Source organism: Trachypithecus francoisi, unplaced genomic scaffold (assembly GCF_009764315.1).
Source record: "Trachypithecus francoisi isolate TF-2019V2 unplaced genomic scaffold, Tfra_2.0 Lachesis_group0, whole genome shotgun sequence".
Lineage (NCBI taxonomy): Eukaryota > Metazoa > Chordata > Mammalia > Primates > Cercopithecidae > Trachypithecus > Trachypithecus francoisi.
The window spans coordinates 85,958,666-85,979,837 of record NW_022681453.1 but is presented as its reverse complement, the minus strand read 5'-3'; the positions used below and the strand labels follow the sequence as shown (position 1 = coordinate 85,979,837).

Here is a 21,172-nt window from a genome sequence, read left to right as displayed (position 1 = left end):
AATGATACAACATAATCACTAGACAAAAGGAGTTATCAGTCTAAAATAGAAAGTTACACTTGTTGTTGACTTATTCCTGTTTTGATTGAGAAAAACCTAGGGAACTACAGGGAACAGAAAGGAGGTATCCAAGAGAGATTGGCTAGGGATGGGGTGGCCTAGCACTTAAATACTGTTGAGGACACATTCCTAGACAGGATGATGCTTGAGCTGATAATACAGGAATTTATCTCATGTCTAGACTTTTTTTTTTTTTTGATTTTCTGTACATTGGGCAGTCTACAACTCTATTGTTTATTTAAAATTAGCAATAAATTTAAAAGAAAAAGTGGAAAATTTTTATGAGGGTGGTAGATTAGAGGAGCAATGAACCGTGAACATGAACATTAACATCTATATCAAGATGTTTTAGTTCAAATTGCAGTCTTCCCTTTGATAGACTTTATGACCAAGGACAAATTCATTCACATCTTCATGTCTAAGTCTTCATATAGATAATTTCAGAGACTTGGGTGCTCTCCGAAATCTTATATTTAATGAACTGCATGTCAAGAGTCTTACAGGAAAGGTGATAACTCTTCTGTTATTAGTATTAGGATGGGAAACTCATGAATAAAGTTTGGGTGGGTCTTTGTGCCATATAAACTATTTTCCTTAAAACCTAACAGAAAAGATAAATATCATATAGTACCTACCAGCCAGCTATTTCACTGCTCTTGATGAATAAGGAACAAACAGATCTGGGGTCATTTTCACTGTTAACATGGTTTTATAAGGGAATATGTCAGAAGAGTTATATATTTTAAAACATTGTATTTATGTGAAAAACAGCACCACGCAGTTATTTTGAGCTTTAGATATCATTAATTTTCAGAAGCTTGTTTCACATGGATATTATCTTCCAATGCGATTTTGACACAACTGTAGAGAATACAGAAGAAATTAAAACTTGGGCTATTCTTAATCAAAAACTAAGAGCAGGAATAAAACAATGGAGTCTGTGGATATATCTCATAAACTGTAATGGTGTGAATGTATCATAGAAACAGCCCCGGCCGGGCGCGGTGGCTCAAGCCTGTAATCCCAGCACTTTGGGAGGCCGAGACGGGCGGATCACGAGGTCAGGAGATCGAGACCATCCTGGATAACATGGTGAAACCCCGTCTCTACTAAAAATACAAAAAACTAGCCGGGCAAGGTGGCGGGCGCCTGTAGTCCCAGCTACTCGGGAGGCTGAGGCAGGAGAATGGCGTAAACCCGGGAGGCGGAGATTGCAGTGAGCTGAGATCCGGCCACTGCACTCCAGTCTGGGCAACAGAGCGAGACTCCGCCTCAAAAAAAGAAAAAAAAAAGAAAAAGAAACAGCCCTGTCTCTAACAGCACAATTTTAAAGATGGTTTGGAATACCCAAAAAAGGAGGAGCATAGAAAGCATGGAAAAGAAAGCACAGGAAACAGAGACAGCTAGGTCAATTCAGACAGGTGATTTCATCTTTGGAAATTTAAAAGTCAGCCGTGAAGCTGTTATGTGCATTAATGAAAAATCACTGTCAGTGTTGTATTCTAGATTATGACAGAAGTCACAAATTTATTGACTTAGAAGAAATCACACCCAATATTCTTATTTTAGTTAATGTCTATTTTGTTGACTAATTTTATATTATAAGCAGAGAGGTGCAGAGGGTCTGCAAGGGGGGGTTGTAATTAATGTTTGTAAGTTTTAGTTATACCACTTAATCAATGAACTGGGCCATGAGATGAATTTATTACCAGAAAACAAAGATTGAATGAATGCTTCTAGAATTGTATCTTTTGGTGACTGTTAAAATCAACTTCCATTTATAAGTCAGAAATTACAAAGTTTGGAAACTTAGATCCAATTACCAACATAAAAATATTACCTTAGGCTCTACTGTATTGTCAAAAATTATGAGGGATCTGAGATATTACCATATCGAACACTAACAGTGAAGGCTTTCCCAAATCTCACTGATGAAAGCAGAAGACATTAAAAGCCTGGTTTAGAGAAAAGGACTTTTTCGTCATCGGACAGCAAGCAGCCTAAGCTTTACATTCAGATCCGTTTTTCTTGCTCCTCAAACTCTATAGAGACAAGACAGAGCATTTGAGGTGGAAGCTGTTCACTCAGTGAGTTTGCATCACACCTGAGCAACTCCAAGGATAGTTAATGCTAATCTTCTATATTGGGCTGTAAGCAGACCTGCCAATATTTGCTTCCGGCAGGGACACACTGTCTCCATTTTCCAAGGACATTTGTAATATAGACATTCCCGAAAAAATAGTCCCAAACAAAAGTGTCTCTGTGCATAACATCGCACAGAAAGACAATGGAGAAATTACCCGTGGAAAATTATCTCCCAATGTGGAGTTGGTTAGTTTGCTTATCAAGACGTGGGTGTATTTTAAAATATTGAACGCTTATGTTTCAATTTTTCCAAAAACTTGTTTTTCCCAACAGCTTGGTCTTTTGGCATTTCATATAAATTACCTTGCACACGTGGACATCACTCTGCCGGCAAAGCCTTTAGTGATGAAATTCTCAATGATTGCATGACATTTTGGGTTATTTGATTTTGCACTCAGTATCATCTCTAATTGATATTAAGTTTGCTGTTTTTGATTTGATGCTGAGTATCTTGTTAGATCTAGTTTCTGAGTTGGGAGGTGCTAATGCCTTAATAAAATTCAGATGTAGCTTTGTGTTTACCTTTCCAGGCTAATTTTAAAAAAAGATGAAAATGCACATCAGGATAAAATCTCTATTCAAGTTTTCTGGAGAAATCTTTTTTACTAGCTCTTTGTCCCTCTTTTTAGTCATACATTGCTAATGTGGCAAGCATAGTGAAAGTTACTGTTAGAGAAATTCACTTTAATGCATTCAGATGTACAATGGCTAGACCAAGACCTGAGCCCAAGTAGATTTTCTCAGAAAAGTTTGTATCTAACGAACAATACAGTAGAATCACATCATCATTGAGCATTTCTGCTTCAATGACAAGATGATGGAGGACTTGTGAAAAACAAGTTTCTTCTCTAATGTCAACATAAGCACCACATGATATCTCTCTTAATAGTCAACAAATCGGAATGTGCACATAATGTAATCATGATCATTATTTTACAGATTTATTTAATTATTTTATTTATCTATATGGTGCTGGTTATTACTTTCTCACACTAGGTAGGTGAAGGATGGCTTTGGGTTAATGAGTTTGAGTAACAACCCTGAATTTGATTTAAAAATAATGACAAAGTCTATAGTCTATCTGGATATCCCATACAATATCTCTTGCCATTAACACTCAAATCACTTTCATTCTATGGAGGTTAAAATTTAATTCACATTATCAAACAAGTATTTTCCTACAATATGTTTAAAGAATATTGATTTTAATTAGAGATTGTCAATTAGAATAGTCATTAGACTCAGACAATTTTTTTTTTTTTTTTTTTTGAGACGGAGTCTCGCTCTATCGCCCTGGGCTGGAGTGCAGTGGCCGGATCTCAGCTCACTGCAAGCTCCGCCTCCCGGGTTTATGCCATTCTCCTGCCTCAGCCTCTCGAGTAGCTGGGACTACAGGCGCCCGCCACCTTGCCCGGCTAGTTTTTTGTATTTTTTAGTAGAGACGGGGTTTCACCGTGTTAGCCAGGATGGTCTCCATCTCCTGACCTCGTGATCTGCCCGTCTCGGCCTCCCAAAGTGCTGGGATTACAGGCTTGAGCCACCACGCCCGGCCGACTCAGACAATTTTAATAAGCCACTGAGGTGAGTTAGTGCAAAGGAATTTGACTCTACAAGTCAGTGTCAGAGGGACACTAAGGAAAAAATGGACTTTTGCAAGATGGAAAGTCCAGGCCCTTTGTTGGGATAGGAGGAGAGCCTCTGTTACTCAGACTCAGTCAATTTTAAGAATGTGACATATTGATAGATTTTCCAATAATTTCAGGAGAAGATTCAGACTTATATAAACACCCATTTTTTTAAAGCCACTCTTAGGTTAGTTTGTGAGTTGTCAGTTTCTGCCCTTTGCTACTCATGAGAAGTGGCACTTAAAAACATATGCACATACTACTTAGCCCGGGGCCTGGTGGTTAAGCTGGTTCTCTCCTTTCCAATCAGAGGCCTCTGCCACAGACATACCCCGCTATATCATCAGTCAGGTCAAGAAGCATCGAAGCTTGATGCCCTCTTTGTATTTATTGGAGCTAGAGGTACTGGTGCAGCACTGTATCTCTTGTGTCTGGCATTGTTCAATCCAGATATTAGTTGGGACAGGAAGAAAAACCCAGAGCCCTGAAACGAACTGGGTCCCTGTGATCAATACAAGTTCTACTCAGTGAATGTGGATTACAGCAAACTGAAGAAAGAAGGTCCAGGTTTCTTTCTTTATAGTGAAATGAAATATTTCACTATAAAGCTGCTTTATAATGAAGGTCTTCCAGTAACCATCTGCACAGTTTTCCACCTAACCAGGAAATATTTCTCCTCTAAATGCATGAAATCATTTTGATATAATCTACTGGATATTACACTGATTAATAAATAACTGAAACTTGAAAATAAAAGAGGTGCCATAAAATACTTTCATTTACTAATGAGCTACTAAATTAACTGCCCCATTCTGAAGAGAGATCAGGCTTATTTCTGAGAATGTAGCGAGCATGATGCTTCTATAGTTGGCTTATTATGCACAGCTTTGATCTTGTGAAGAAAATCTAAATTACCAGTTTTTCTCATATATGTTTTGGAATAAAAATTATCCACTTGACAGTGGAAACAAAGGGAGAGGATATTCTAAAGCAAAAATTAATCATTTCATTGAACTGAGATCCTTACTATCATAGAATGATGTTAGATACCTAAAATATAAAACATGCACCTTTATGCCTACATCCTTGCAAATTTGCTCCTGGGAATGGTAGTGGAAATAAAATCTGGCCCATTTGTTATGGATTGCTTTGAACCAATTTAACTGAATTACTGACCTATTAAATCATTTTAAGTTGAAATATTAAAATGGAGGATCCAGCCAATGTTTGCTAAAGACTGTATGGCTCGTTATCCCAAAAAGATAATTACATTCACATATTATAGACAAACTTCATTTTACATTCAGAAATTTTATTTTTCTCCTGGCATTAACCAGGTAGCCACCATTCTTTTATTTTCTTGGCTCTTGTAGAATATTTTGGAAGTACTTGTAATGATTTTCACTATCAACCCTGAATGTTAATAATGGGGGAAATTAATCCTTCTGGGTATTAATTATGTAACAAGCACTCTGGGGTTGTGGGGAAATGTTTGTTATAGTACTGAATTAATGATTAAATACTACTATCAGATATAGCGAGTAAGTATCATATTATAATCAAAGGTATTTGCAGAAAATTCTCTTGTGAAATTTACAGTTGAACTCCCTGTGATTGGTTCTAATCTTCTAGGCTCTCTTAACAAAAAGGGAGAAATCAAGTACACGTAAAAGAAGTTAAAAAATCAATTCCATTTGTGTTCAGGTTTTCACAATCTAGGCTTAGGAAAACAAATGTTTTAAAGTGATAACTGGTTAAACTGTTATTTGTATTAGCACTGGTTTTACCTCAAGGCTGATTTATCTGGTGCCTTCAAGAGGACTGCAATTGTGTCAGACATCATATCTGTGTTAGGGATCCCTAAGACCACCCACAGGTTCAATAATTCACTTGAAGGACTCAGAGAGCTCAAAAGCCGTCATACTCTTGGAGTTGATTACATTGGAAAGATGGTATTGAAACCAGTAAAGGAAAAATGCATATGGGGCACAATCTGGCAGACATCAGGAACAAGCTTCTAGGTGTTTTCTCTCTTTGGGGCTGCATAATGTGTTTAATTTTCTCAGTTCAAATAAGTAACAATACACTCTAAGTGTTGCCATTGTGGCTTTGTGTCAAGAAATCCTATTGGGGATCATGTATGTAGGCCATGCACACCAACATGCCTGACACTACCTTCTCAGACTCCAGACATCCTGAGCAGAAACAGGTATTCACCATAAATCCCACTGTTAACTAACCATCCTGTCAAGTTGGTACAGAACAGCCCAAGGCCTCAGGCATACAAAAAACTCTTATCAGGGAGAACATTCCAAGGACTCAGAGCTCAGTAATCAGAAGACAACCCAGGCCAGTCTTGAGAACAGGCCCTTGTTGAAAATGTACAGTATTTGATTAATTGAGGAATGCTGTATTAAATGTTTCCTGCACAATATCAGACAAAGGAAAGGAATTTTCACCTCTAGTGTCTATTTTATAAGAGTCAGGGACTCATTCTCAGCTACCGTCTGGCAGATGCTCCTCAGGGTTTCATATATCCAAAACAATCCCAATGAAGAAAAATGGAATTTTATGATTGGCTAGAATTTTGAACTGGTGTTATCTTACATGAGGGGAATCCCTAAGCACATTTGGAGTTCTCTTATGAAGAGGGAAGGAGAGAAGTGAACATTGAATTGTCAAACATTTTCCTACAGCAAACTTTAATACTGTTGATTCTGATAGAACAAAATATAGAGGCATAAGCAACGAAACTTTGTCTTTACTATTAATATGCATACTGGCATATACATACATATACAAATATATATGTGTATCAGTTATGTATATGTGTATGTACATATACATTTATGTGTGTGTGCATATATTAAAAATATGCTTTCTCTGTATAGACACAATAATGTTCCATGTGAGAAAAAGAAATTGGAAACAGATTGGAATACTATATTAGGTTATTTTTAATTACATATTCTTACTGTCAAATTTAAGGTTCCCTGCAATATCATCCTTTTATGTTTTTCCGAATAGACTAACTTCTCATTTTCCTACTCTTGCCACCAAACTTTTTTTCAATTCCCTAGAAAATAATTACTAAAAACTCATGAAATATTAATGCCCCTCTGGATCCCACTTTATTCATTCCCAGTAGCTTAAGTTCACTTATCCAAGCTTTTAGAGGAAATTGATGTACGTAACAATTGTCTCTTGTCCTGAATACCTTTTATTTATCTTGCAATGCTTCCTAATACCCTTTGTACTGGTGCCTAATATTCTCTCCATCCAATCTAAATAAATTAATTCATCTTATGTATTTCTCATCTAACTTCACGATGCTTGAAATTTTGCTTGACTTTGGAAAAAGGATCAATATTTAAATCAAAGAAATAATAAACTCCTTTTTTAACTCTAGACAGACAATTTTTAGGATAAGTCTCAAGTGATATATGCTGCTACTAGTGCTACAGAAAATCCTTTGATTCCTTGCAAAGCTGGAAGCTCCCATTGTATCAATTCTGTGTTTTTTTCTCCCAACACCATGGTCCATTTAGAAAGAATTCAACTATAAGCTTTAAAAACCTGACGAGTTGGGAAAATATGAAAACAGAGTCTTGTTGAGGAGGCAATATATTTAATTAACAAATCAGAGTCTGACAAGAGGCATTTAAAGATTTTCATAACTGGCCCCCACGTGTTTTCCTAACCTGTGTGACTTCCTTTTCCCTCTTTATTTCTCACACTTCCACGTTGCCTACAGGCCCATATTACCAAATTCTCAAAATGGGATGTGGAGAATATTTAGTCCTTTATTTCTTTTCAATTCCCATTTCCATTTATTTTATTATTCCATTCAATTTCTTTATTTTCAATTCTTATTATACATAAGGACCAGCCAGGTACCTCATCTGCTTGGATAGCTTCTTACTCTGTATTTAGTTAACTCAAATGTAAAATTTTGCAAGGGAGCTTTCCGAGTTCCCTAGATGGGATCAATTACTTGCTCTTCTAAGGTGGCACAGTAGCAAGTACAAATCTCTACTAGCTCTTATCACATTATATATACTGTGTATACCTTCTATACTTAGCACAGTGTCTGGTTTATAGTAGATGTTCAGCAAATCTGTGGACTGGAAGAAGTTTAAAGGAATACACCGCTGGTAGATACTAAGGGCTATTATAAACTAGACAAACAAGTGGGTAGAAGAGCAGTCTTGTGACTTAGGGGAAACTTCAAAAGAAGTAATGTACAGGTCGGGCGCGGTGGCTTAAGCCTGTAATCCCAGCACTTTGGGAGGCCGAGACGGGTGGATCACGAGGTCAGGAGATCGAGACCATCCTGGTTAACACGGTGAAACCCCGTCTCTACTAAAAAATACAAAAAAAAATAGCCGGGCAAGGTGGCGGCCGCCTGTAGTCTCAGCTACTCGGGAGGCTGAGGCAGGAGAATGGCATAAACCCGGGAGGCGGAGCTTGCAGTGAGCTGAGATCCGGCCACTGCACTCCAGCCTGGGCGACAGAGCTAGACTCCGTCTCAAAAAAAAAAAAAAAAGAAGTAATGTACAAAGCTAGCTCTTACAAGATAAATTGAATTCCACTATCTAGGGAATTACAAGATAGACATTACAAACAGAAATAATTAATAATAGAGTAATAATTTATTTCATCAATGCAATGTTTTTCTGCCAGCAAGAAACTCATAGAGATATGTTAAATAAAAAGATAAATGTCTTAAGAAGTTATCTATATCTATATCATTTATAACTGTACCTATACCTATATGTCTATTTCTTAAAACCAAAGTAGGGCCTCACAAATGGCCCAACCCAGAGACTAAAACCCTGCTGAGGCTCCCTCTTTCATTCTTTTCCTTGAAGACCAACATTATCTGTTATTTTTATTTACATGTGTGTAGGACAGGTACAGGGGATGTGAAAAACACGATTATAAGTCAGACTCGGCTTCTAACATATGACCCTGGAGTGTGTCAAATAGGATGCCTCAGAGTACTCACAGGTACCCAAGTGGGTACTCACAGGCGAGTTTTATCAATACATATGAGAGCTGATCTTCTCCAAACTTGTCCCAGAATCAACTCTTTATCTGACTTTATTCCTTTTCACAGTCACCTCCTTTAAAATATCCATATTTTTCTCTCTAACATTGACTTATATACAGTCACTTTTTGTGAAACTAATGAGTTTCTTCTTAAATGCTTCAAATTCTCTCAACCTATTCTTAATAATATGTACCAGAAAGCTTCTCAGAACCTGTCAGCCAAGCCTCATCAGCCAAACTCTAAGCCTGGTCAACACAACATGTTGGTCAGGGAAGTGTTTCAGAGCCCTCCTCTTTTCAGATTCTGATCATGAATCTTAATTACATCACTCTTTGCATTAGTCTTAATATTTTCTGGCTAAGAATTTCTGCTATTCTTGAAGATATAGAATTGCTTTGTGCAATACAGTAGCCACTAGCTACATATGACTCTCTCAGTTAAATTTAAATTAATAAAAATTAAGTTAATGGCCAGGCGCGGTGGCTCACGCCTGTAATCCCAGAACTTTGGGAGGCCGAGGCCGGCGGATCACGAGGTCAAAGATCAAGACCATCCTGGCTAACACGGTGAAACCCCATCTCTACTAAAAATGCAAAAAATTAGCCGGGCGTGGCGGCGGGCGCCTATAGTCCCAGCTACTCGGGAGGCTGAGGCAGGAGAATGGCGGGAACCCGGGAGGCGGAGCTTGCAGTGAGCTGAGATCCGGCCACTGCACTCCAGCCTGGGCGACTGAATGAGACTCCGTCTCAAAAAACAAAACAAAAAGTTAAATAAAAGTTTAGTCCATTAACTACATTAGCCATAATTCAAATGCTCAATAGCAACAAGATTCCACTGGCATTGTTCCAGTAAATAATAAGGTTAATAGCTCCATCCATTCTTTCACTCCCCCAAAGAGGCAGGTGTGGAGTGACTCCTACTCCCTTACTGTTAAGTGAATTTTTAATCACCTTTCACAGAGATGTTACTAGGCACTAATAAAATTCTATTTGCAAAAATAATTTAAAATGATTATTACATTATAGTAAAATATCAATACAGGGCGAGACTGAGGAATGCTTTAGTTCAATTCCTCATGGTTTCTCCTGATGAATAGAAATCTCCTCATGTAAAAGTTCTATTTTCATTCAGCTCCATCAACTATTTGGATACAGGAAGGAGGAGTTACCTATCTTACTGGTTTGACTGGGATGAGGAACTGAACATACTTCGCCATGGTTTTTTCTCTCTCCTCGTTTTCTGGAAAGTTATCTGCCTGCATGGGGTATGTGCTCCCAAGTGAGTGCTCTCAGTTCTGTGGTGTCTCTTCAGAGTGGAGGGCCTGGAATGACCCATTGCTACTAGTGACTGAGCTGGAGCATCTTTCAGTATCAGTAAGCCTACTAGGTCAGAGGTAGCCACTTTTTCCCACATCCATTTTATTAGTAAGAAAGATGATTGTTTCCATCAGTCTTATTCCTTATATTTTAATTTCTTGAAAGCTCAGGTAAAAAGGATGCTCTCTCTTAAAGAGACACCATCAGACACTGACAGATGAGATCAGACAGTTGAAATTTCTAAAATCAAAGCTTTAAAATACTAACTGCTACAATTAGCAGTAATATTTCTTCTATAAGTCATTTCCATCTATTTAAAGAATACTGTCTATTGTCCTGACTAGAAAGTGAAGTATATTTACTTTCATAAACAATTGAGAAAATTACTTCCTTGTATACAATTTTAAATATTAATTTTAAAAATCATATACTAGATGCCTAAGAAATACAAAATTGTTTTCAACTTCTGGTATTTTTTCAGTCTTATAAAGCATGCAAATCTTCTTTGTACAAACTAAAAGCAGTTGATCATTTGCATAACAACATAATTTCTTAGATGCATTCTATAGTATTTTCAAAACTTTTATTGGTGGAAAATTCTCAGCAAATAAAGTCTTTCAGTGGTAGACTATGTAGAAGTAATTCTAATTTTTTAGTGATCATTTTATTAAAACATCAAATGTATTAGAATTAACTTAATAACAACATATTGTATGATGTGAATTGGAGAGGGGGAATAAGAGGCAAAAGAGTAGGAGATAAAGTACACTGGAAAAGTCAGGGTTCTTCTTACAATGCTCAAATTACAATTGCCAGTATTCAATTCCATTTTACGGTACTTTACCAATGTCATGTAATGAAATATTTCTGTAAGGCTTTCTTAAAATTCAATGCCATTGTCTTGCAGGCATTCCAGTATTGCACTTCTCATATATATTAACATGTTTTTAGAGCTAAAGAGGGAAGAACAGAGTTTGTAAAGTTGAGGTTGTTTCTGTAGTGAACAGGAAAGTACCTGTTTCTATTAAAAATGAGATAAACTAACAAGAGTCATCACTTTGTATCTCAATGTTTCCAATTTGAATGTCTGAAGCTTTTTAAGTATAAATGAATGTTCTGAAAATATGCAAGTGTTTTCTGTAAATCCTTTTTTTTTTTTTTCATTTCACTTTTGTCCTTGATAAGATCATAGACCCTTACAATCAGAGCTCAGATGACTTTTTCAGGGCTTCTATATATAGGATATTCAGTAAATACTTGGATGTCATATGCAGTTGAAGATTTGGGGGTTACTGCTTCTAAAAGAATTAAAACCTGTTTGCTTCCTATAATGAGTCTTTCTCACAGCAGTTACTTATTACTGATGATTAATTCAGGTGTTAATAGCTATATAGTCCAGATCTTCTTGTTCTGTTTGCCCAGATAACTAGACGTGAAATTGTGCTTATAAATAACAAATTTGTGGAAACATTTATTAAGGAGAGCATATTTTGATAATATGCATAATCTCATTCTACATGAATTTTTTTAGCTCCGTTATTTTATACCACATTTAAAGCTTAAATTTGGACAATCAATGAACTAAATATTTGTCAAAATACACCAAATTATTTTTTGTGCTATGAACAAAATGTATCACTGACATACATTTCTGGCACCTGAGGAGAATTCCCTTAGAAAACGAAGGAAGAGATACATGAGGATAAAATGCATGTTATTAAATATTCAATAACAATTGGCATGGGCAACAGTTATGTGCCTCTTTGAAAAAATACAACAAATATTGCAATGGACAGGCTAGAGGTCAAACTAGACAGGTTACAATTACAGAAAGACTAACAAGATACTCTGTTTATAAACCTCCCTTTGGGATGCTTAAATCAAAGAAAAGATGACCATGCAAACCTAACTGGCCTATATATCGCTTTCTTATTACCACCACAGAATTCTTTGTGTCAAGTTTTTATTTTTAAATGCATATTGTCTGGTTTTAGAAAAACAACTAAGAGGCATGAAAACGGAAAAAGTATTCGATATTTTAAAATTTCAGTATTTTACTTTCCAAAGGAGCTAGGAAAGAAAATGCTTCAAGTAGGAACACATCAAAACACCAGTGGGACAAACGATTTCCCACGGAAAATGGAGCACAATGATTTTTATAAAAGTAGTGTCTTTGAACTTATTCTGCCTGCATTTCCTCCTGAAAAATATGTGGCTGTTTGTGCCTCTGTAAATTAAACCAGAGCTGGGATAAATATTAAAGCATATGTAGAATAGCTAAAGAGAAATAATTACCAGCTTCAAATAGATACTCAGATGATAGCGGAAAGAGTGGCTATGATTGAATATTATTAAGCATAAATTTCAAATCATGTCATACACTCATGTAGGGGAACTCTTCACTTTTGAGGCTTCTTAGCATACATGCACCCTTTCTTTAGGAATTTCCCTACCTTGGGAGCCTTAGGGAAGGGCAAAAACTGCCATGACTGAAGTTGAAAATGGTAGATACTCTCTTATCTTCCTCTGCAGCTAGTCTGTGGTCATATGACCTGGGCTAAGTAATGCTCTTATTTAGAATTCAGTGCTGCAGAGAATCAGGGATAATGGCAGCATCCTGTTTCCAGGGGCAGCTGTGAACCTAATGTGAGTTCTGAGAAGAAAACATAGTGTCAAAAAAAATAAAGAAATCAAACAGATTTAAGAACTATGCCAAGGAAATAATTTGAACTGTGTTTATGGCACAGAGGCTTCTCTGGAAGGAAGTTAATCAGAAGCCTGCTGTGATTCTGAAGGATTGGCATTGTCAAAAAATTCCAAAAGTTGATCTAAAAATTATACGAATGATTGAGCCTTAAAATAGTACTAGAGTACAAAATTGAAAGAGTAGGATGCAGGCTGTTAAAGCTACAAATTCTCAAAACACCCATGTTAGATGTAGTCATTGAGGATATAGATGAAGTTCTTGGAGTTGGGAGCAGGGTTCTGGGAAGACAATGGACAAGTGAGTTTTTCCCAGGGAACATAATAGAAATTTTTTTTTAAATCCCAAGTACATAACTCTCTATAAGGGGAGGAGTACTCCTTTCTGTTTTCATAGATCACAGGAATAGAAGGAATCTCTTCCAGATTCAGTGCAGAAACCTCACATTGAGAATATGAACACTGAACTGAATACATTAGGCAGATGTGACTTTGGGTTGTCTTCCCTGTGTGTTGCTGGGATTCTGATCTGAGGGGAGGAAGATTTTCCGTGGGTATTTGGTAACCAGATTTGGGATAGATGCATAGCCATTATCAAAAAATGTATGCCTCTTTTTATGGACTACAATTCTTTCTGGAAACCTATTGCAGTCAACTATATTTCCAGCCTTCTCCATCCACTGACCATTGAAAGTATGTGAGGTTATTGTTGTCACCAATTACGTGGGAGCAAAAGTGATGGGTTTAATTTCTGAGCCAATGTGGTTAAGAAGATTACGGATTTCTCCATTCTCTTTCATCTTTAATATTCAAGGTATATGTCAATGTCAACTGCAAACTGGGATTGATGTAGTGAAGGTGTAAAATCCTGTGTAAGCCTATATCCTTGAATAATAGCCAGGAGTATAGGCTGCCTCCACCCCACCCCACTATTAATCTGAAACACAAATATTGGCATTTGTCTAAATACAAAAATTAACTGACTGCCTAGTGTTACAATTCACAGAAATGTTAACCTAATGTTAACTTAATTAAAACACCCCTTAGCTATTTCAGAGATGTGTAAAATGACTCATTATCCTTACTATCAGCTTATACTTACATTGAAATAGCCATCTTGCTAATAATATTAGGTTGGAGCAAAAGTAATTGCAGTTGTAGACTGTGAATTTTAAATAATTGCAACTAGTCTCAAACACATCCTTATTAGTCAAAATGGGAACGATTATAAACAACACATTTTTGCCAACATGAAATAAGTTTGTTTATTCCTGTAGCAAAAAAAAATCCATGCTTCGGGATTTGATGAATGCTTGGAAAGCGTTTTCTGCATCCTGCTGGTTATGGAAGCATTTTCCCTACAAAAAGTTGTCGAGATGGTTGAAGAAGTCATAGTCAATTGGCGAGAGGTCAGGAGAATGTGGCAGATGAGGCAAAACTTTGTAGCCCAATTCATTCAACATTTGAAGTGTTGGTTGTGCATCACGTGGTTGGGCATTGTCATGGAGAAGAGCTGGGACCTTTCTGTTGACAATGCCAGGTGCAGGCATTGCAGTTTTTGGTGTATCTAATGGATTTGCTGAGTATACTTCTCAGATATAATGGTTTTGCCAGGATTCAGGAAGCTGGAGTTGATCAGACCTGCAGCAGACCACAAAACAGTGAAAATGATCATTTCTTTAGTGTAAGTTTGATTTTGGGAAGTGCTTTGAAGCTTCTTCTCAGTCCAACCCCTGAGCTGGCCATTCCTGGTTGTCGTACAAAATATAATTTTCATTGTATGTCACAATTTGATCAAGAAATGGTTTATTGTTGTTGGGTAGAATAAGAGAAGACAACATTTAAAAACAACAATTTTTTGTTGCTGTTGTTTTGGTTTTTGGTTTTTTGAGACAGAGTCTGGCTTTGTTGCCCAAGCGGAAGTGCAGTGACATAATCTCGGCTCACTCCAACCTCTGTCTCCTGATTTATTAAAAATAATATTGCTCCTTATTATGACTTAGCTTCAAGTAATTCTCCTACCTGAGCCTCCCCCACTAGCTAGGATTACAAGCCTACACCACCAAACCCAGATACTTTTCTTGTATTTTTAGTAGAGATAGTGTTTCACCAGGTTGGCCAGGCTGATCTGGAACTCCTGACCTCAAATGATTCACCCTCCTGGGCCTCCCAAAGTGCTAGGGTTACAGGAATGAGTCACCACACCCAGTCAAAACAACAATTTTTTTTTTTTTTTTTTTTTGCTCACCCTGTGAGGCATCCACTTACTGAGCTTCTTCATTTTTCCAGTTTGCTTCAAATGCTGAATGACCACAAAATGGTAAATGTTGAGTTATTCCACAACTTCTCGTGTAGTTGTAAGAGGACCAGCTTCCATGATTGCTTTCAATTGGTTACTGTCAACTTCTAGGCTGGTCTCTACACTCCTCATCTTCAAGGATCTTGTCTCCTCTGCAAAACCTCTTTTTTTTTTTGGATCACTTCTGAGGCAAAACTTCTTGAACCACCACCACACTGTACATTCGTTAGCAGTCCCTGGGCCAACTGTGTTGACGTTGCAAGCAGACTCTACTGTTTAATCACCCATTTTGAACTTGAATAGAGAAAATTGCTTGAATATGCTTTTGCGTAACATTATTTCCATAGTCTAAAATGAACATAAACAGCAAGTAATAAGTCATTAGCAAAAAAACGTAAAGCAAGAAATGCCCATTAAAATGGTGTATAATATAACCACATTTAAGAATGTATTCCACTAACAAGTGGCAAATTCCAACAATGCAAAACCCTCAATTATTGTTTTTTCATAAAACATAGAATATAATGTTAGTATTATGTACTCCTCTCTCTCCTAAGTATCAGTCAGAAGAATAGTCATACAAGTTTAAAGAAAACAGAGCTTTAATATGGGAATTACAAATTACTTGAATGTGGGAGAAGATGAGACAGTCAATACGTAGCGGTGGGAATCAACAAATCAGAAAAATAATCATTATCTACGCCATATGAGTATGCTCAGACAAAATACACCTGGAAGAAAAACTCAAAAAATGATTCCAGTCTAGATATTCAAGTGGTGCCGCAAAAGTGGAGCTTGTAGAGAGTTGTGGAAACTACCACCTACGTGAATTCTACTAAATGAAAATTGCTGCCTCTGTGGCAACTACGACCCATGGGAACCACTGCCTGTGTAAGCTCTCAGTCAAGCACCTGGTTGTAAATTTGGGACTGCTGTTGGCCAGCAGGGCCAGTAGCCAGAAAGTCAAGCTGGACATGAGGTAGAAGGAGAGCAGGAACAAGGTAAGGCTCACACGGGAATACTACTTTGTTCATCGCCATGTATGACCATCAAAACCATTTGAGGAAAACGACCTCTGCCTCCCAGATGACTTAAAATCATGTATGAGTTCTTCTAATCAGCTAACTCTAACCTAGAACCATATAGGAAAAAGGATTCCAGCAAATATAAGTTCTCAGCCTTAGACAAGAGCAAGAGTGCCAACCTGATAACACAAATTCTAGCAAATCTGGTTTGCCAGGTAACAGTGACTTAACTTTTATTAACCCATGATTTCCCCATAATATCCTCGATTATATATTATTCAAAGTAGCCTAAGCCTATGATGGATAATGAAATAAAATGATAGGAACTCCAAGTCTTCTTTTGTTTACAAAGTATCCCCATCGTCTTTGAATGTTTGTTTTTTAGGGCCTAATTAAAATACAGCAAAACATACAAATCATTTTAAGATGGTTGACAAATGTAACCACCATGTAATCATCACACAAATCAAATAATAAACATTACCACCAACTCAGTAAGTTCTCTAAGCATCTAACTAGCCAATGTCTCCTTCACTTCACAGAGACTAGAACTGTTATAATTTTTGTCCCTACAGATTAAATTCTACCTGTTCTTGAATTGTATGAAAATAGGGGTCACATGGCATGTGGTCTTTGTATCTGAGGGCTTTTACTCAAAATATTGTTTTTTAGATTTACCTTTGTTTTTGTACATGCCGTTAGTCTATTTCTTTTATTGTTGCTTATTTATTTATGAATATACCACAATTTGTTTAACTATTTTGCTGTTGATAGACCTTTGTGTGGTTTGTAGATTTTGGTTATTATGAATAAGACTGTTAAGAATATCCTTGTAAAGTTTTTGGTGAATGTAAGTTTTCATTTATCTTGAATGAGTTTCTAAGAGTAGAATTGTTGTGTCATATAATAGGCATATGTTTAGTTTTATTGAAAACTTCCAAGCAATTTTCCAAAGTGATATTATTTCATATTCTTGGATGAAACATATGAATTTCTGTTAATCTAAATTGTCATTAATATTTGATATTGTTGTTTTTTTAAAAAATTAAGCCATTCTATCTATAGTGGTATGTAATTCCCTAAAATTACATTAGCGTTTCTTAGATTATCAATGATGTTGAACATTACTGCATAGTCTTATTGGCAATTCACATATCTTCTTTTGTGAATGCCTGCTTGTTCAAGCATTTTGTACCATTTTGTGTGGATATGAGAGAAAGTTTAACTCATATTTTATGTTTTGATTGGTAAGAGTTCTCAGCGTACTCTGTTTTATTATAATGTAAATATTTTCTTCCAATCTGTGGCTTGCCTTATTACTTTCTTACCTTATATTTTGATAAACAGAAGCTTTTAATTTTGGTTGTTTATTTTTTTCTTTTATGAATTATTACTTTTATCTTACCTAAAAATCTTTCCCTACACCAACTTCACATGAATATTTTCCTTGTGTTTTTTTCCATACAATTTATAATTTTAGCTTTTACATTTTAGAATTATGGCCCAACTTTAAGGGATTAACTTTTGTCTGTAATGTAAAGTAAGAATCAATATTGTATTTTCATATGTTTAAATGTTCATCCACTAGTCCCAGCACACTTTATTGAAAATAATATTGGTCCTTATTATTGACTTAGCTTCTTCACTGACAACAAGTTGGCTGTATATATGTGATCTGATTTCTGAAATCACTGATTTGTTCCCTTACTCTATTGATCTATATTTAGCTCAATTCAATATGGTCTTAATACATGTAACTTGATATAAGACTTGAAATTAAATAGTAAGTGCTGTAACTTGTATTTTGTTTCTATAAATTATTTTGGTTGTTTTATGTTCTTTACATTTCTATACAAGTTTTCTAATTAATTTTCAATTCTTCCAAAAAATCTTATGAAAATTTTATTGAGTCTATAAATGAATTTGTGAATAACTGATATCAACAAAATTAAGTCCTCCAATTCACAAGCCTAGTGTACTTTATTTTTTATAGATTTGACATTCTCTAAAAAAGATTTTATAATTTTCAGTGTAGAGAGCTTCCATATCTGTCATTAAATATATCCCCAAATATTTTATATATTTTATTCAAATGTAATTGTTATTCTAAAAATTATTTTCAATTGTTTATTGCAGAAAACTAAAAATACAATTCATTGTTATTTATTAACTTATATCTAGTGACCTTGCTAAATTATTTATTTGTTGATTCTTGGTAATTTTCAGCATACTCAACCATGTCATCTGTGGATAAAGATGCTGTCTTTGTCCATTCAGACTGCTATAACAAAATACTTTAGATGAGGTAATTTGTAAACAACAGAAATGTATTGCTCTCAGATCTGGAGGCTAGAAAGTTCGAAATCAAAGGGCTGTCAAATTCAATGTCTGGTGAGGGTCCTCTTTCTCATAGATGAAGTCTTCTATTTGTGTCCTCACATGATGGAAGAGGCTAGCTATCTCCCTGGAGTATCTTTTTTAAGGTCAATAACCTTAATCATGAGGGCTCCACCCTCATGACATAACCACCACCCATAAATCCCTAACTCATAATCCCATCATCTTTGAAGTTAAGATTTCAACATATGAATTTGTAGGAGGAGACAGAAACATTCATACCATAGCAATAGTTTTAAATTTCTTTCTTGCAAACTTTAGATTTTTCCCTCCTTGTCTTAATAAACTAGCTAAGAAAGACAGAACTGTTTAGTAGATATGACAAAAGTGTACATTCTTGCCTTGTCTCTGATTTTTATGAAAAAATTGTTCATTATTTCACTATTAAGTATGATATTAACTATTAAATTAGCTGAACTTTATAGGTGATTTTTATCAGATTTTAAAATACTCTGTGTATATATATTATTATGAGTTTATCATGAATTATGCTGCATTTGGGGCAAATGTTTTTTTTTTTTTTGAGACGGAGTCTCGCTCTGTCGCCCAGGCTGGAGTGCAGTGGCCGGATCTCAGCTCACTGCAAGCTCCGCCTCCCGGGTTTATGCCATTCTCTCGCCTCAGTCTCCCGAGTAGCTGGGACTACAGGCGCCCGCCACATCGCCCGGCTAATTTTTTGTATTTTTTTAGTAGAGACGGGGTTTCACCGTGTTAGCCAGGATGGTCTCGATCTCCTGACCTCGTGATCCGCCCGTCTCGGCCTCCCAAAGTGCTGGGATTACAGGCTTGAGCCACCGCGCCCAGCCGGGGCAAATGTTTTTTCTTACATCTATTGAGATGATTAATGTTTCTTCTTAATTCTCTTAATCTGGTTAGGATTTGAAAAAATTTTTAAATGTAATTTTAAATATTTCTAACTAATACTTTATTACTTGGGATAAACTTCACTTAGTGATGATGTTGCATTTTTTATATATGTCGTTAGATTTGATTTGTAATATTTTGCTAATGTTGCTGTTTATCTATGTTTGTGAAAAATACTGGTCTTGAATTTATTTTCTTTTTATGTCCTTGTGAGTTTTGGGGTTCAAAGTTATTTTGGATTCAAAAAACTATGCCTGGGAAGTGTGCCTTGTTCTGTTACTTTCTGAAATAGTTTATTTATTGTTGAAATGTTTGATGGAATTAACCTGTGTAGCATATGAATCAGAAATTGTCTTTGTGGATATGATTTTAATTACAAATTTTATTTCTTTAACAAAAATAGGGCTATTTACATTGTATAAGTTACGGTAAGTTTTTTAAATGAATTGATATATTTAATCTAAAATTTTGACTTATTGACACAAAGTTATTCACTTTTTAAATTCTTTATTTTCATTTTAATATCTGTTAGATGTTTTCTCCTTTAATTATAATGTTGATAATTTGTGTTTTCTCTCTTGATTAAACTTGATCAATTTCCTAGGGTTTATCAATCATTACCAATTTGTTCCCTTATCAAAAAGCAAAATTTGATTGTTGATAATCTCTCTTGTTAATTAGTAGCCATTTTTAACTTTTGTATTATTATTTCCATGTTATTTTCTACTTGCATATTCTTATTTTAATTTTTTTTAATTTTCAACTTTTAAATTTCTAATTATTAGTAACTGTTTTAAAACTCTTTTTTCCCTAATGTAAACTTTAAACCTAGGAAATTCCCTTTTAGCACAATTTTAACTGTATTCCACAAAATTTGAAATGTTATCTCTTTATTATCATTCAGTTTTAAATACTTCACCTTTTTCTTTGTAATGTCTTTTTTTTGACCTATGGGTTATTTTGAAATGATATGTTGCTTAATTTCCAAATGTTTGGTGATTTAGTAAATATTACTTTGTCATTGACATTTAATATTTAAAATTTGTGTACTATCTAAATGTTTTCAAGTAATTACATGTTTTATGAACCAGTATATGACCTATATTACAGCTATTATATATGAACTTGAATTGCAGTTTTTGGAAGTATTGATTTATAAATAGCAGATGGACTCAGAGTTTTGTTTGAATCTTCTTTGCCTTTGCTAATTTTTATCAATTTTCTTTTCTAAATGAATTAACAAATTGATTTTAACATCAATGGAGAAAGACAAAAGACTCAGATTAGCTAAATTAATTTTAATAAAGAATTCCTACCTTACCTGATCTCAAGAACTAAAACTACATGAATCCCAACAGTGTAATAGTGGCATAATGATTGAAATGCAACTCAAGTAGAACAGAATAGAGAGTCCTCAAATAGACCTACACATGTATGGTTAATTGATTTTTCATGGATGTGCCAAAGCAATTAAATAGAGAGAAGATAGTCTTTTCAACAAATGTTGCTGGAACGAGTAGATCTCTATATAGAATAAAATAAAAAACCTCAACCTTCTCTTTACACATACACATAAACTAATTTAAAATTGACAATGGTTCTCAATATAAAAGGCTATCATGTTTTTAGAAAAAAATAGAAGAAATTCTTTGTAACATTTTCTCAAAAATGATATTAGAAGCACA

General features: G+C 35.4%; 1 pseudogene; it reads left to right on the top strand.

The window, feature by feature from the left end:
• The first annotated feature begins 1,432 nt into the window (after positions 1 to 1,432).
• LOC117078333 lies at positions 1,433 to 4,531 on the top strand (annotated as a pseudogene).
• Positions 4,532 to 21,172: the final 16,641 nt, after the last annotated feature.